Source organism: Nycticebus coucang, chromosome 22 (genome assembly GCF_027406575.1).
Source record: "Nycticebus coucang isolate mNycCou1 chromosome 22, mNycCou1.pri, whole genome shotgun sequence".
Taxonomy (NCBI): Eukaryota; Metazoa; Chordata; class Mammalia; order Primates; family Lorisidae; genus Nycticebus; species Nycticebus coucang.
In genome coordinates this window covers 26,446,989-26,464,842 of record NC_069801.1, presented here as the reverse complement: position 1 = coordinate 26,464,842, position 17,854 = coordinate 26,446,989, and positions in this window count along the sequence as shown.

The following is a 17,854-nucleotide window of genomic DNA, read 5'->3' as shown; positions in this document are numbered from 1 at the left end:
CAACAGTGGGTCCCTGAGGGAAGGGTGGATATTAGTACCACCATCAGGGGCTGAGAAATTCAGGAGTGAAGATTCCTGTCTTACCCGCACTTAACATACTGGCTTGGCCTATGCAGGACTTGATTGGTAGCTGTTATTTCAGACATAATCTCTTTATGTAGCAAATCAACACCTGTTCCTGGTACCTGCAGTCATGCAACTGAATGTAAATATTGACCTGGAATACTCTAGCCCAAAGAATAAAAAAAATCAGAAGCAGATAACTTTCACCTGTCTGGGTCAATAGTACATCTCACTCTCCCACATCTGGGTTGTATCAGCTCTAAAGTCTAATCTGCAGGCATTTTAATCATCTCACATCTTCTAGAACATTGCTCCACGTGTTTTTGGACCTAAGAAGTAGCAGGTATCTAAAATCCTGGAAAAAATACATGTTCTGGAGGATATGAGATAATCTCTGTGGAAATGAGGGGAATTTCTGCCCCCATGAAGTTTTTAGGGGCTGAGAAAAGTAGCTGGAATACGGTAGGTTAGGTAGGTTATCCCCTCTAAAGTGAAAGGTGAGCCGTTGTGTTGTACACCACTTACCACTAAGAGAAGTCCCAAACATTTGATGTCTCTCTCTCTCTTTTTTTTTTTTTGAGACAGAGTCTCATTCTGCTGCCCAGGCTAGAGTGCCATGGTGTCAGCCTGACTCATAGCAACCTCAAACTCCTGCCTCAGCCTCCTAAGTACTTGGAACTACAGGTGCCCACCACCATGCCCAATTAATTTTTCTTTTTTTTTTCAAATTAATATAAGGGTACATAAGACTAAGTTACATTGTTTGTGTTTCCAAGTCGTAGTTGAGCCCTTCACCCAGGAGGTATGCCATGTACCCCTACATTGTATCTGTTAGTACTGAACCCCCTCCCCGCTTCCCCCTTCTTGATTTTTTTTTTGAGACTGAGTCTCATTATGTTGCCCTCGGTAGAGTGTCGTGGTGTCACAGCTCACAGCAACCTCAAACTCTTGGGCTTAGGCAATTCTCTTGCCTCAGCCTCCCAAGTAGCTGGGACTACAGGTGCCCACCACAACGCCCAGCTATTTTTTTGTTGTAGTTGTCACTGTTGTTTAGCAGGCCCGGGCTGGATTTGAACTCGCCAGCTCGGGTGTATGTGGCTGGTGCCCTCAACCCTGAGCTACAGGCGCCAAGCCACCCCCTTCTTGATTAATTGTGTTTTCTATCATGTAGGCCTGTAGTTCATCTACAAAATTAGTTTCAAATTAGTACTGAGTGCATGGGATACTTGTTTTTCTACTCTTGTGATACTTAAGAGAATGTTCTCCAAATCCATCCAGGTAATTACAAATATATGAAGTCTAGCTAGGCCTGGTTGCTCACTCCTGCAATCCTAGCATTCTGGGAGGCCAAGGCAGGTGGCTCTCCTGAGCTCAGGAGTTCTAGACCAGCCCGAGCAACACGAGACCCTCATCTCTACTAAAAATAGAAAAACTAGCGAGGAGTTGTGGCAAGTACCTGTAGTCCCAGCTACTCAGAAGGCTGAGACAAGAGGATCACTTGAGTCCAAGAGTTTAAGATTGCTGTGAGCTATGACACTACAACTGACTCTACCTAAAGTGACAGAGTAAGACTCTCTCTCTCTCTCAGAAAAAAAAAAAAAAGGATATAAAGTCTTTATCTTTCTTTAAAGCTGAATAGTATTCCATGGTATACATATGCCAAGGTTTGAATGGATTAATTTTTCTATTTTTAGTAGAGACAGAGTCTCACTCTTGCTCAAGTTGGTCTCAAACTCCTGAGTTCAAGCAATCCTCCCACCTTCGCCTCCCAGAGTGCTAGGATTAAGGGTGTGAGCCACCTTCCCTGGCCTGATGGGTATCTTTTGATTTCAGTATTGACATATACCAGGTTTGGTTATACTGTCCTGACTTGTTTACCAAGTAACGCATAAGGCACCCAGTTTTAGTGGCAGAAGAGAATACTGATCTGGATACAGGCTGCAGTGTAAGCAGCTTGGGTTTTATAACCTAGCAGATCCAGTGGTGTGTAAAGTCCCTCGGCAAAGGAGGATGCTGTACCACTCCGTGACAAGCTTCCATGAGAGAATCACGGCACAAGGCCTTAAGATTTTGGAGTCAAGCCATGCTATCTTTGGCAGTGGCCATTCTCCTTTTGAGAAGCTGATGTTGGCTTCCTTCCAAGTCTTGCCTCATACTCTGGAGGACCAGCTGGACACTTGATAACAGTTGGATTACAATAGCTCTCTCCCATCACAGAGAAGACAGGATTTGTCATCGCTGGAAAAGACACCCATTCTAGATGTGGGTTGTTTCCATTCATGCCAAGTCTAAACTGTTCACCAAGAATACATTTTAAATGAGAAAAAAACCCAATTTTACAAAGCCAAAGATGTTTCCCCCCAATTATTCTCACTTAGATTATCTGTTCGCTTTGAGCAGCTTAGTGTGTAAGTGGATGGTTTCCAGACCCAGAATTCCCAAGTTGGAATTCTAACTCCACCATTAAAGGAGTTTAGGGACCTTGGGCAAATTAACTTCTCTCAGTTTCTTCACTTGGCATTGTGAGGGTTAAATGATTACATATAACAGTGCCTGGCCTACAGAAAGTGTTATATGTATTTGTTAGCATCGTCAATTTCATTTATTATCATGATCATTGCTCTTGTCATCATCATTATGAAATAACTCACTAAGTGCCTCATTCATTACTTGGTGTTCCATACAACATTGCCTCTCAGCCAGTGAGCCAATGTGACCCATGGTGTTATCCCAAAGCGAATGGCTTTCACAGAACCGTCAAATGTCCTACTAAAGACTTGTGTACGGCACCCTCTGGGAGACAACACCCTGTGAAGTTGAACTTCTGCCCTATAGGATGAGGTATATGTTCTGAAACAGCAGCCAAAACATGGTGCTGTTCCTCTCAAAGCAGGCTTTATGGGTCTAGGAACCAAGGGGAGAAAGTGGGTAACGGCATATCTCATGAACACCCCCAAAAACCCACTCCCAAAATTTCTGCCTCTTTGGCTAAGTGGTGGCTCATGCCTGTAATCCTAACATTCTGGAAGGCCGAGGCAGGAGGATCGTTTGAGCTCAGAGGTTCAAGACCAGTCTGGGCAAGAGTGAGACCCCATCTCTACTAAAAATAGAAACATTAGGGAGTGGGGTGGGGTCTTGGTGTGTGCCACACCTTTGGGGGGCAAGACACAACTGTGTAAGAGGGACTTTACCTAATAAATGCAATTGGTATAACCTGGTTTCTTGTACCCTCAATGAATCCCCAACAATAAATTAAAAAAAAAAAAAAAACAGAAACATTAGCCAGGTGGTGTGGCAGGCACCTATCGTTCCAGCTACTCAGGAGGCTGAGGCCGAAGTCTCACTCAAATCCAGCAGTCTGAGGTTGCGGTGAACTAGGCTGATGCCATGGCACGGGAAAAAAAAATCTGCGTCTTATTCGTGTGACTTTGGTCTTTGTTGGTTTACAAGTCTCAATACTCAGAGGAGAAATATTCCCACCAGCTCACAACAAGGAGTCCATTGAATGGGAAGTTTTTTGGCCAACTGGGGATCTGCATCCACAACAGCACAAAGGTGGAGGCAATTGTGTCAGGTGGAGAGTTTGATCCCTATTGTCAAGGGAAATGGGATTACTGATGCTCAGTGGGGGCAAAAAGGGGTATGTCTGGGACCTAAAGGAGCTTCTGGGGCTACTTCTAGTACTGCCATATTTAGGAGCAGAAGTTCTAAAAGCTTAGACCATTAGGGGCTCAGTTCTTTTAGGAATAAAGATTTGGGACATCCCACCAAATGAAAAACTTCACCCAGCTGAGATACTGGCTGCAGGAAAAGAACACAGAATGAATGGTGGAGAGAGAAATATGTGACTATAAACAACTAATCCATGCAAAGCTGAGGAATGAGGACTATATACCCTTCATATTCTCTTCCTTGCTTTCTCGTGTGTAGATAGCAACTCATTTCCCCCTTCCCACATTGTCCCTAGTATAATAAGGTGTGTTACTCTTGGTAACTGGATAATTTAGTCTTTAGGTTAGAGGCTGTTGAGGTAGAGTTGTAACTGAGCTGAAGGAACATCACCTAGGGACAGATCAGACGTGTGACTGATGAGATTTGGGGTCTCTCATTTTAGGGAGGGAGTTTAGATCTCCATAAGGCCAAAGGGATGGATTGGTGTAGATAAGGTGAATTGACTTTCAGCAGCCATTCCAACCATCATCTCCTCGTACTGCAGAGATTACAAAGACAAACACTTGATTTCCCAGACTCTCATTAGAAGTCTCAATACTCAGAGGAGAGTATTGAGCATAGGAATTAGGGTTGACCCCATCAACAGATAAATAGATTATACACACACAAACACACACAATGGCGTACTATTTTTCCTCAAAAAAAGAAAAATTCTGTCATTTGCAACAACATAGATGGAATTGAAGAACATTGTGCTAACTGAAAAAAGCCTCTTACCTGTATGTAAAACCTAAAACCATAGAATTCATAGAAGCAGGGAGTAGAATGGTGGTTACCGAAAGCTAGGAGTGGGGGAAAGAGAGCTAATGGTAAAAGGATACAAAGCTTCAGACGTGGAGAATAAATTGTTCTTTTGTTTTTGTTGTTGTTTTTGAGATCTATCACACAGCATCATGGATAGAGTTAATAATCACGTATTATTGTACATTTCAAAATTGCTAAGAGAGTAAATTTCCAATAGTCTCAGCACAAAAAAGTAAGTATTTGAGATGACGGACATACCAATCAACTTGGTTTAACTATTCTACATTGTATTTGTAAATCATAACATCATTTTGTGCCCCACGAATATATACAACCATAATTTATCAATTCACAATTAAAAACAACTAAAGTAATTAATTTAATTAAAGCTAAAAAGAAATTAGGCTCCAGCAATGGCAACCATTTATATAAGAGTTGGGAGGAAAAAGTGAGACCAAAGCCATCTCCCAGCTGCATGGGTGCTGCAGGTTTGTGGCAACTTTGGGTTACTCTTCAGCAGCGTCACAATGTCCACTTACTAGTTTTGTGGGTGTCAAGAGGCAGTTATAGCAGTGGTGGCCAAACTGAGTTTGAGTGTCCCTTCACTGGCTTCTTGGAGGGTGAAAAGCAGGGCTGGCAGCAGAAGAGGTGACTTTCTGATTCTTAGATTGCAGCCACAGTGGTGGGTGTGCGCACGGTGGGGGAGGATGTATAACCATCCTAGTTTTAAAAATTGAGATACAATTTGTGCAACAGAAAATTCATTTTAAACTGTACAATTCAGTAGATTTTAGTTATTCAGAAAGTTGTACAGCTATCACTAGTAATTCCAGAACATTTCCATCATCCCCCAGAAGGAAAATCTGGTGACGATCAGTCCTAATTTCCGCTTCTCTCCAGCCCTGGAATGGCTAACCTACTTTCTGTCTCTATGAATCTGCCTATTCTGAATATTGTATAAATGGAATCATATAATATGTAGTCTTTTGTGTTTGATTTCTTTTACTTAGCAGGTTTTCAAGGTTTGTCCATATTGTTAGGATGTATCTATCAGCACTTCATTCCTTTTTATGGCTGAGTAATATTTCCTTGGATACTGCACATTTTATTTATCCGTCATTTGATGTTTAGATTGTTTTGGCTATTATGAATAATGCTGCTATGAAATAGCAAATATCTGTTCAAATACCTGCTTTCAATTCTTTGGGGAACATACCCAGAAATGGAGTTAAATTATATGTTAATTCTGTTTTAATTCTTCGAGAAGCTGCCAAACTGTTTTCCACAGGCTACACCATTTTACCCACCACCAATGCGCAAGGGTTCCAGTTTGTCCGAATTCTCACCAATATTTGTTTTTGTCTGTCTTTTTGCTTATAAACATCCTAGAGGATAGGAAGTGGTACCTCCTGGGGTTTTCATTCATATTTGTGTAATGACTAATGTGACCATCTTTCCATGTGCTCACTGGCCATGTGTGTATTTTCTTTGGAGAAATGTCTATTTGAATTATTTGCCTATTTATTAACAGAGTAATCTGTCTTTTAGTTGTTGAGGTGTAAAACTTACACATTCTGGTTTTTTTTGTTGTTGTTGTTTTGTTTTTGAGACAAAGCCTCAAGCTGTCGGCCTGGGTAGAGTGCTGTGGCATCATAGCTCACAGCAACCTCCAACTCCTGGGCTCAAGCAATTCTCTTGCCTCAGCCTCCCAAGTAGCTGGGACTACAGGCGCCCGCCACAACACCTGGCTATATTTTTGGTTGCAGCCGTCATTGTTTGGTGGGCCTGGGCTGGATTCGAACCCACCAGCTCAGGTGTATGTGGCTGGCGCCTTAGCCACTTGAAAACTTACACATTCTGAATACAAGTCCTTTAACAGATAGGTGATTTGCAAACATTTTCTTCCATTTTCCAGGCTGTCTTTTCTCTTGTGTTCTCCGATGCAGCAATTCCAGTAGGGGCCTCCTGACGCGTCACCTTCCTGGCCATCCCAGTTAGCAGCTATTCTGGAGTCTTGTCCTGAGAGTTGTTCCTGGAATCCTAGCACTTTTTTAGAGCTCACTCCTCAGCCCCTCCAACTATTTTTTTTAACATGTTTATTTATTTATTTTTCAGACACAGTCTCTCTCTGTGCCCTGGGTAGAGTGCCATGGCGTCATAGCTCACAGAAACCTCAAACTCTTGGTCTTGAGTAATCCTCTCGCCTCAGCCTCCTGGAGTAGCTGAGACTAAAGGCACCTGCCACTATGCCTGTTGAGTTTTTCTATTTTTAGTAGGACAAGATTTCACTGTTGCTCAGACTGGTCTCAAACTCCTGAGGTCAAGCAATCCACCCACCTTGGCCTCCCAGAGTGCAAGGATTACAGGCGTGAGCCACCGTGCCTGACCCAAGTACTTTTTTTTTTTTTTAACAATTCCCTGTATTAAATCCATTTCTGCTTAAAATAATAGAGCAGCCAGGTGTGATAGCTCATGCCTGCAATCCTAGCACTATGGGAGCCAAGGTAGGTGGATTGCCTGAGCTCATAGGTTCTAGACCAGCCTGAGCCAGAGTGAGACCTCATCTCTAAAAACAGCCAGGCATTGTGGCAGGTGCCTGTAGTCCCAGCTACTCGGGAGGCTGAGGCAAGAGAATCACTTGAGCCCAAGAATTTGAGGTTGCTGTGAGCTGGGGCATCAGGGCACTCTACTGAGGGCGACAAAGTCAGACTCTGTCTCCAAAAAAAAAAAAATAATAATAATAATAATTAGAGCGACTTCTGTTTCCTAAGACTGATCCATGGATGATAAACAACAGCACACCTGGAACCCTCAGAATGAGGACATGACATGTCCTTTTGCTAGGGCTGAAGACATGCAGCCAAACTGCAATAATAATAAATTCCTAGAAAGGCAGAATTGAAAGCACCTTTGAGGTCAACTGATCCAACCTCTTCATTCAACAGAGAAGCAAATGAAGGCACATTGAGAAGATGCCAACCCCCTGAAGCAGGGTACCTGCAACTCCCTCAGCCTCCTCCCAACCTGGGCTGATCTTGCTTCACTAAACCACTGTGATCTAGGTCATGTCAATCCAATGAGGCAGGCCCTGCCAGCCTCGCTGTAGCTAACTGGACACAGAATTTGGACCCAAGCCAAATGCTACTGTGAACAAGCTGAACAAGACAAAAGCCAGCAGCCCATGTGAGACTGTCTGGGATGAGGGACTTTGAGGCTGGGAGCACGCCCAGAGGGCAGGGCGCCAGAGCAGTGGCCTGGCCTGCGAGGTGTCTGCTCCCTAGGGATGAGCTCAGGGCTGCCGAGAAAGCTGCCTGATACCCTGCCTCCCTGGTGTCCTCACCATGGCCCCCATTACTGACAGTTGTCTGGGCCTGGCTCCTCCTCCCTCACCTGAAGGAACCATGAACAGACCTGGACATGGACACTGATTTCCTGGACATCACGTAGCTACATCCAAAAAAAACAGACCACACACCCAGCCCTGCCATTCCAGACATCACGCTCTGTGCACACTGGACTGACCGTCTCCCACACTGAATGCGAAAATACGAGAAGACCTCTGATGCTACGTGGCTGCGTTCTGAGGCCTAAGTTGTCACCAGAAGGACCTAGCAAGGGCAGGGGAGTAGCCCTCCCCAGATCCTGCCTTGGAGATGCTGATTGACTTCATTTGTGAATGGTTCTGGACACAAGTCTAGCTCTGGATATGGGTCCCTGTGCCCCTCAGGCACCTGCCTCTGAAAACATTCATTTTTTACTCGCTGTATCTGGACAGCTGCTGTGTCCCAGGTTCTGTGCTGGGGCATAGTTATTGACATTCAGACAGTCACCCAGGCAATGGAAAAAAAGGAAATCATCAAAGAAAAAACAGCACTTGAAACCATAGGTGTGAATAAGAGGGGAACTGACTTGGGTGGCGCCTGTGGCTCAAGGAGTAGGGTGCCGGCCCCATATACCAGGGGTGGCGGGTTCAAGGTCAAAACTGCCAAAAAAAGAAAAAGAGAGAGAGAGAGAGGGGAACTGACTTTCTTTACTCATGTAAAATTTTTTTTCTTTTTTTTTTTTTGAGACAGAGTCTCAAGCCGTCACCCTGGGTAGAATGCCGTGGCGTCATAGCTCACAGCAACCTCTAGCTCTTGGGCTCAAATGATCCTCTTGCCTCGGTTTTTCTATTTTTAGTAGAAACGGGGTCTTGCTTTTGCTCAGGCCGGACTCGAACTTGTGAGATCAAGCAATCCACCCACCTCGGCCTCCCAGAGTGCTAGGATTACAGGTGTGAGCCACCTGCACCTGGCCTACTCCTGTAAACTTTTAACAAGTATCTACAGAGAACAGAGCTAGCAGAATCAACCAGGGTGACAGAGGCCAGACAGGGTGAGGGTTTCAGGATGGAGGGAATGGTTGGCTGACATGTGTGACAGGTCAAGCTGACTGAGGTCTGCATTTGTCACATGGGAAGTAACTTGTCACTTTAGAGAGAACAATTTTAGAAGATGACAGTGATAGAAAATTGATTTCATTTTGTGCAGGAGTGAGCGGACGATGAGGAGGTAGAGATGGTAGACAGCTCTCTACTAAGATGGGGAGGAGATTTTTTTTTTTCACTGAGAGAGACTTAAACATGTTTGGAGGCTCAGGAGAAAACACTAGAGAAAGAGAGAGTAAAAATAGAGACCAGAAGATAGATAATGCTTTGTACTTAAGAAGATGGAGGGTCTGGGTGCAGTGGCTCACGCCTCTAATCCCAGCACTTTGGGAGCCTGAGGCAAGAGGCTCACTTGAGGCCAGGAATTCAATACCAGCCTGGGCAACATAGCAAGACCTTGTCTCTACAAAATATTTTTAAAATTAGCTGGGTATTCCTCATTTGTATAGTGGTTAGTAAAAAAAATATTAGCTGGGTGTGGTGGCGCTTACCTGGTAGTCCCAGCTACTTGGGAGGCTGAGGCAGGGGGATTGCTTAAGAACAGGAGAGCTTTACATATATTATTTCACTTAATTTTCATAGTAACCTAAAGAATTCCTCATTTTATATTTGTGGAACCGAGAAGCAGAATAATTGCCCAAGGTCATGAAGCTAAGTGATGGTAGAGTTACAACTTGAATCCAAGCAGCCAGGCCCCCAAGCCTGTGTTCCTATGGCTCTGCTCAGAGATATAGGCTGTAGCCAGCACTCCAAGCTAATGCAAGGTCTGGTGGTCACATGCTTTGTAGGATTGAAAAAGCTCCTCTCTTTATGTCAAAGCTAAAATGAGTGGGAGCAAAGGGAGGGAGGCGGGAAACACAGCCCCTGCCAAGCCCTTCTGACTTGTCCCTACTAAGAGGACGATGATCCTATGTGAAGAGCCTTCTACTGGGGATGCAGCCATGAGGTTGCTACAGACTAGCTGTGCCACTGCCCCCATGCCTGGTGTTCACATCACTCCAAAGCAGAAATGAAGATGGAGGCCTTGACCTAAGCACTGGGAGGGTCCTACTGCTAAGAGAGATCCCCTCTCTTACCCTAGCAAGTGGAGATCAAAGTCTAAATTCAGGAACCATAATTCACAATTCTTCTGACTTTGTTATACGCCCATGGTGGCATGCAAATGCAAATAAATCAGAAAACTTACACACAGCTGGGCGCAGTGGCTCATGCCTGTGATCCTAGCACTCTGGGAGGCTGAGGTGGGTGGATTGCTTGAGCTCAAGAGTTGAAGACCAGCCTGAGCAAAAGTGAGATCCCACCTCTATTAAAAATAGAAAAACTAGCCAGGTGTTGTGGTGGGCACCTATAGTCCCAGCTACTCAGGAAGCTGAGGCTAGAGGATCACTTAAGCCCAAGAGTTTGAGGTTGCTGTGAGCTATGACACCACGGCATTCTACCCAGGGTGACAGAGTGAGACTCTGTCTCAAAAAAAAAAAACTATCATTCTAAAAGGGACCAGATGTTCTAATAAATAGAGACTACACCCAACCAGACAATGGTGTCATTTACTATCAGCCCTCACCAGAGGACTCAGAGACTTTAAAAAGATCAGGATTTCACCAGTTTGACATGGCTATCTCAATAGACACTAACTGTCACTCCTGATCAGCACCCAGTATCTGCTGCCAAAGATTCTGCTCAAGTCAAGGACTTTTCCTTGCAAGATGCTGACAGCTGTCTGAATCAGCCCAGGACACTCTCCTTGTCCACACACTCTCCTTAGACTGGTTTGTTAATCACTTTTCTGATCACCTTTTCTCTTAAAGTTGAACGTGACTCTAATTGATATGAAAACTTTAATCTATAACATTTATATATTAAGTATACTGCTATGTATGGTTTACGATAGTGACTGCCTAGGATTGGCTTAAACCTCATCTAATGTGCATGATGCAATGGTACATTTCAAAACCATTAAGAAGAGTATAGGCTTGGCGCCTGTGGCTCAAGCAGCTAAGGCGCCAGCCGCATACACCTGAGCTGGTGGGTTCGAATCCAGGCTGGGCCCACCAAACAACAATGATGGCTGCAACCAAAAAATAGCCAGGCATTGTGGTGGGTGCCTCTAGTCCCAGCTATATGAGAGGTGGAGGCAGGAGAATCGCTTGAGCCCAGCAGTTGGAGGTTGCTGTGAGCTATGATGCCACAGCACTCTACCCAAGGCGACAGCTTGCGGCTCTGTCTAAAAAAAAAAAAAGAGTATAATTGCTGGATGTGGTGGTGCACGCCTGTAGTCCCAGCTACTCGGAGGCTGAGACAGGAGGATCACTTGAGTTCAGGAGTTCTGGGCTGTAGTGCACTATGCTGATCGGGTGTCCCCACTAAGTTCAGCATCAATATGGTGACCTCACGGGAGCGGGGGGCCACCAGGTTGCCTTAGGAAGGGTGAACCAGCCCAGATTGGAAACAGAGCAGGTCAAAACTCTTGTGCTGATCAGTAGTGGGATCATGCCTGTGGTTAGCCTGGGCAACATAGAGAGACCCCGTCCCTCAAAAAAAAAAAGAAAGAAAAGAGTATAATTGTGATGGATAAAAGTTCAATGTAAGCATTTCACATTGTATATCAAATCAGTACACTGAACCCCATAAATGCATCAATGTACACAGTTATGATTTAATAAAAACAAATATATATATATATAACCTGTGTGTTTACTGCTCAGACTGCCAAGTGAACAGATAGTACTACAGAAGATTACCTCCTTGGGAACTCCACATAGCTTGTGGTTTTTTATGAATGAATATACATCAATAAAGATCTGATTTTTTTTTTTTTGAGACAGAGATTCACTTTGTTGCCCTTGGTAGAGTGCCATGGTGTCATAGCTCACAGCAACCTCAAACTCCTGGGCTTGAAGCAATTCACTTGCCTCAGCCTCCCAAGTAGCTGGGACTACAAGTGTGCTATTTTTTAGAAATGGGGTCTTGCTCTCATTCAGGCTGGTCTCGAACTCCTGAGCTCAGGCAATCCACCTGCCTCAGCCTCCCAAAGTGCTAGGACTATAAGTGTGAGCCACCTCACCCAGCCTGATTGAGCTGTCATTATGCAGCACATGACTGTAATTGTTTTGGGGCACCATAAACCACACCCATGTAAGATGGCAAACTTAATCCATAAATGTATATTTTGACTGCTCCACCGACTAGCCATTCCCTGACTCTCCCCCTCTCCTCTAGCCTTCCTATTCCCTGAGACACAAAGCAGTGTGAAAATTAGGCCATTTAATAACCCTAAGGTGAACGCTAAGTGTTCAAGTAAAAGGAAGAGTTACACGTCTCTCACTTTAGATCAAAAGCTAGAATTGATTAAGCTTAGTGAGGAAGACATGTCAAAAGCTGAGATAGACTGAAAGTCAGGCCGCTTGGCCAAACAGTAAGCCAAGTTGTAAATGCAAAGAAAAGTTCTCAAAGGAAATTAAATGTGCTGCACCAGTGAACAGAAGGATGATAGAAAGTGAAACAGCCTATTACCGATAAGGAGAACGTTTCAGTAATCTGGATAGAAGATCAAATCAGCCACAACATTCCCTTAAGCCATAACCTAATCAAGAGAAAAGCCCCCACTGCCTTCAGTTCTATCAAGGCTGAGAGAAGTGAAGAAGCTGCAGATGAAAGTGTGAAGCCAGCAGATTGGTTCATGAGGTTTAAGGAAAGAAGCCATTTCCATAATATAAAAGTGCAAGGCGAAACAGCAAGTGCTGGTGTGGAAGCTGCAGCAAGTTACCCAGAAGATCTACCTAATCTCACTGATGAAGGTGGCTGCACTAAACAATGGATTTTCATTGTACACAAAATAGCCCTCTATCAGAAGAAGATGCCATCTAGGACTTTCATAGTTAGAGAGGAGAAGTCAATGCCTGGCTTTAAAACTTCAAATGACAATCTGACTCTCTTGTTAAGGACCAGTGCAGCTGCTAAATTTAAGCTGAAGTTAGTTCTCAGTTACCATCCCAAAATTCCTAAAGGCCTTAAGAATTATGATAAATCTGGCTAGGTATGGTGCCTCACATCTATAATCCCAGCACTTTAGAAAGCCAAGGCAGGAGGATCATTTGAGGCCAGGAGTTTGAGACTAGCCTGGGCAACATAGTGAGACCATGATTCTACAAAAAATGGAAGAGTTAGCCAGATGTGGTGGTGCAGACCTGCAGTCCTTTCTACTTGGGAGGCTGAGGCAGGAGGATCACTTGAGCACGGAAGTTTGAGGCTGGGGGTGGTGCCCATAGCTCAGTGGGTAGGGTGCTGGCCAAATATACCGAGGCTGGCGGGTTCAAACCCAGCCCAGAACAGCTAAAGCAACAAGGACAACGGCAACAACAACAAAAAGAAGAAGAAGAAGAAGTCTGAGGCTGTAGTAAACTATGATTATGCCACTGTACTCCAGTCTGGGTGACTGGTATGCCTGTATTTTATTTTATTTGTTTATTTTTTCTAAAATAAAAAAGAATGATGCTAAATCTGTCTGTGCTCTATAAATGAATAACAGAGCCTGGATTACAGCACATCTGTTTACAACATAATTCACTGAATATTTTAAGCCCATTGTTGAGTCTTACTAGTCAAGAAAAAAGATTCCTTTTAAAACATTATTGTTCATTGGCCAGGTGCAGTTGCTCATGCCTATAATCCGAGCACTCTGGAGGCCAAGGCAGGTGAATCACCAGAGCTCAGAAGTTCAAGACCAGACTGAAAAGAACCAGACCCTGCTCTCTATTTTCTACTAAAAATAGAAAAACTAGCCAGGCATGGTGGTGCATGCCTGTAGTCCCAGCTACTTGGGAGGCAAGAGGATCACCTGAGCCCAAGAGTTTGAGGTGACTATAATTCCAGCTACTTGCGAGTCTGAGGCAAGAGAATCACTTAAGCCCAAGAGTTTGAGGTTGCTGTGAGCTATGACAGCATAGCACTCTACCCAGGGTGACAGAGTGAGACTCTGTCTCAAAAAAAAAAAAAAAACAGAAGGGCCTGGCATGGTGACTCACACCTGTAATCCTAGGCTGAGCACATGGATTCAAGACAAACCCAAGTAAGAGCCAGACTCTGTGTCTAAAAAATAGCCCAGCATTGTGGCTGGGTTTGAACCCACCACTTCTGCCATATGGGGGCCAACACCCTACTCCTTTGAGCCATAGGTGCCACCCACCAATACAGTCATTTGTTTACTGGCTAAATGGACAGTGCCGTGTGAGCTGATGCATTGTCATGATGCAAGAGCCATGAGTTGTTGGCCAAGGTTTTCAGTTAAGATTTTTCCACTGGGCTCAGAGGCTCCTGCCTGTAATCCTAGCACTCTGGGAGGCTGAGGCAGGTGGATTATTTGAGCTTGGGAATTCAAGACCAGCCTGAGCAAGAATGAGACCCTGTCTCTAAAAAATAGACAGGCGTTGCAGTGGACACCTGTAGGTAGTCCCAGCTACTTAGGAGGCTGAGGCAAGAGGATTGCTTAAGCCTAAGAGTTTGAGGTTGCCATGAGCTATGACACTACAGCACTCTACTGAGGGCAACGAAGTGAGACTCTGTCTCAAAAAATATACATATTTTCCTAACTGTTTCTCTATAACAGTCAGCTGATGGTTTTGACACAAAATTTGATGAATTTTAGCAATGTTTTCTTCAGTTCTGCTCACTAATGGCCACCCTGATCTCTTCATCAGTGACACTTTCTCTCCTCTCAGAAAAACATTTAATCTATTTGTGCACTGTCATTTTCTTCATGCCATTATCCCCATAAACTTGGACTAACACGTCCCTGATTTCACTTCCACTCTTGTCAAGTTTAACAAGAAATTTATGAATGTTCATTGCTCTAATTCAGGCTCTGACGTTCTTGTGACAGCACAAAAAAACACACAACAATAACAAACACCACTCAGCAAGACACTGCCACATGAACACAGCTGTGAGATACTGATACACCAAGGTTATGAAACCTTACCAAGTTGTTTGTACAATGCTGCTAATGTAAGTGCATGGTGGCAAGTCCTCTAATTTAATTGTCATACCTCATATATAGGAGTCATTGACACACTGACACTATAAAAGCTAAGGGACTACATAAGATCATTGAAGGTGAAGATAGAGGAAAGAAGAGGACTTTGGCCAAATTCCCAAGCACGCCATCATGAAGAATCAAGAGAGTGGAGATCTGAAGAAACTGAAGAATTGTTGGGAAGGTATCATAGTGAGTGAGACGGAAAGGTAGGAGATGGGTGCTGGGGAGTTGGGCGCTGACATGTAAGGTCTTAGACATAGCATAGGTGACCTTAAAATGGGTCATTGGGGACCAGACTCAAAAGTTCAGATCCAGAAGGGAGAAATCAAGCTAAAGAGACCAAAAATGAACAGCTACAGAAGTAGGAGGAAAACTTGAAGGATGTGGGGTCATGGAATCAGAAGCAGGTCTTAAACAGGAGGGAGCAGTCATCTATTGCTGATAGGTTAAGATTAGAACAGAATAGTGTGACACTGGATTTGGCAACCGGAAAGATGTTGGTGTTCTTGACAAGAACTATTTCAGTGGAGTCGTGAGGTTGGAAGCCCAAAGAGAGTGGGTTGAAGAGTGATGAGATTTGAGGAAGGAGTAATGAAAGGGAAAAATGAGTAATAGCTGGAGGGAAGGCAGAGTCAAGGAATGTTTCGTTGTTTTGTGTCGTTTTAAGCAAAAAAAAATATTTAGCATGTTTGTTGATTGGAATGATCTACCAGAGAGAGAGAGAGAGAGAGAGCATTTGCCGTTGAAGGAGACAAGGGATATAATTGCAGAAACAAAGCCTTTGATAAGGAGAGAACTTAGCCTTAGAAAGGAACAAGAGAACTTCATTTACGGTAACAGGGAAGAAGGCAGAGTGTGGGTTCCTATTCTGGATGTGGTGATACAATTATGAGTAACACTGCTGTGAACATTCATGTACAAGTTTTTGTGGGAATATGCCTTCAGTTCTCTTGGGTACATACTTAGGAATGGAATTGCTGGGTCCTATGGTAACTCTATATTTAACTCTTTGAGGAAAGACAAAACTGTTTTCCAAACTGACTTTGCTGTTTTATATTTCCATTAGTAGTGCCTGAGAGTTCAGTTCTCTCCACATCTTCACCAACACTTGTTAATGTCTGTCTTTCTGGTTATAGCCATCCTAGTGGACATGAAGTTGTATATTATTGTAGTTTTGTTTGCATTCCTCTATTGACTGATGATGTTGAGCATCTTTTCATGAGCTTATAAACCATCTGTGTGTCTTCTTAAGAGAATTATCTATTTAAATTCTTTACCTATTTTTAGTTAGATTATCTGTCATTTTTGTTGCTGAATTATAAGACTTCTTTATGTATTCTGGATACTAGATCCTTGTCAGATATGTGGTTTGCAAATATTTTCTCCCATTCAGTGAGTTGTCTTTTCTCTTTCTTGATAATGTCCTTTGAACCACAAAACTTTTTTATTTTGATGAAGTCATAATTATCTATTTTTTCTTCAGTTTCTTGTTCTTTTGGTTTCATAACTAAGAAATCATTGTCTAATTCAAGGTCACAAAGACTTATGCCTGTGTGTTTTCTTCTAAGAATTTCATAGTTTTAACTCTTACATTTAGGTCTTTGATCCAGCTTGAGTTAATGTTTGTATTATTACATGAGGTAGGGGTACAGCTTCATTCCCATGTTTGTGAATACTCAATTGTCTTAGCTCCATTTTTTTGTTTTGCTTTGTTTTTAAGAGACAGACTCTTACCCTGTCACCCAGACTGGAAAGCTAGAATGCAGTGGCACTATCATAGCTCACTGCAAATGTGAATTTTAATTTCTGGGCTCAAAGAATCCTCCTGCCTCAGCCTCCAGAGCAGCTGGGACTTCAGGTGTGTGCCATCATGCCTGGTTATATTTTTCTCTATTTTTTTGTAAAGACAGAGTCTTACTATGTTGCTGATGCTGGTCTCAAACTCCAAGCCTCAAGTGATCCTCCCACCTCAGCCTCCCATAGTTCTGGAATTACTGGTGAGAGCCACCACACCCAGCCCAAGCTCCATTTGTTGAAAGATTATTCTTTCCACCTTGACTTGTCCAGGCACCTTTGTCAAAAATCAATTGATCAGGGCGGCGCCTGTGGCTCAACGAAGTAGGGCACTGGCCCCATATGCCAGAGGTGGCGGGTTCAAACCCAGCCCAGGCCAAAAACTGCAAAAAAAAAAAAAAAAAATCAATTGATCATATATGTTTCTTCTTTATTTCTGAACTCTCAATGCTATTCATATCTGTGTGTCTATATTTAAGCCAGTATCCTTATGCCTTGATTACTTCAACTTTGTAGTAAATTGAAATAAGAAAGTGTGACTCCTCCAACTTTTTTTTTTTTTGGTCAAGATTGTTTTGGTGGCTTCTAGATCTTTTTAGGATCAGCTTATTAATTTATGCAAAAAAGGCAGCTTGGATTTTGATGAGGATTATATTGAATCTGTTGATCAGTTTGGGGAAAATCGCCATCCAACAGTATTGACTCTTTTGATCTATAAACTTAGGATGTCTTTCTATGTACTTACATCTTCTTTAATTTCTTTTATGTCACTGGTTTGAAGCAGAAGAATGCCATGATCTGATTTATACTTTAGGAAGTTTGCTCATTCATGTAGAACATAATTGGGGAAGAGTGATGCTAGATGAACAAGGGCAATAGTAACAAGACAAAGAGAAAGTCACTTATTACAGAAATATCCATGATGCAAATCGCCTGGACTTGGTGATTAACTTCAGAAAGAAAGAAAAAGGTGATTCCCGGGTTTGGGGCTTGGGTACATCATGATGCCACCAATTGAGACGGAAAATACAGTTTAGGGGAAAGATGATGTAATCAATTGG